Genomic DNA, 569 nt, shown 5'->3' on the forward strand with positions numbered 1-569 from the left:
AGCAAACTGCTGGGATTGCAATTTCTACACAGGAAAAACGAAACGCCGATTACGTGACAGAAAAACAGAACATTTTAAAGCCCTAACTACAAATTGTCACGAATCTGCAATTGCTGATCACGTTTTCTTAACCAACCATAGAATTGAGAGGGATCATTTTGAAATATTAGCAACTGGTCGATCAGACGTGCATTGTAAAATTCTAGACTCTCCGTTGATCCGTGATCTAAAGCCAGCCTTAAATGAAAATGTTGGCAGTGAGAAACTTTATCTCTATTATTAGCATATTATTGTCGTTTTATGTCAATCAATTTTGTTAGTTCCCAGTCCGTACAGTTGTATTTTTGAATTTAAATTTATCTGTAACTGAATAATAATCACTTCTGATGATGTATGTTGTAACATACGAAACGGTCAGTTTATAAAAGTTATGCATTTCAAGCAAATGTTTCTAGCCGCTGTTTGCGTTTTATTCCTATCAAAAGATTGTTCTTGAAGTCCATTACTCGTCGCTTTTAAGATTCCAGATATTTATTTTTCACCGCCTGTCTTGTTTATCCAATTGACGT

This window comes from Montipora foliosa, chromosome 10 (assembly GCF_036669935.1).
Source record: "Montipora foliosa isolate CH-2021 chromosome 10, ASM3666993v2, whole genome shotgun sequence".
Lineage (NCBI taxonomy): Eukaryota > Metazoa > Cnidaria > Anthozoa > Scleractinia > Acroporidae > Montipora > Montipora foliosa.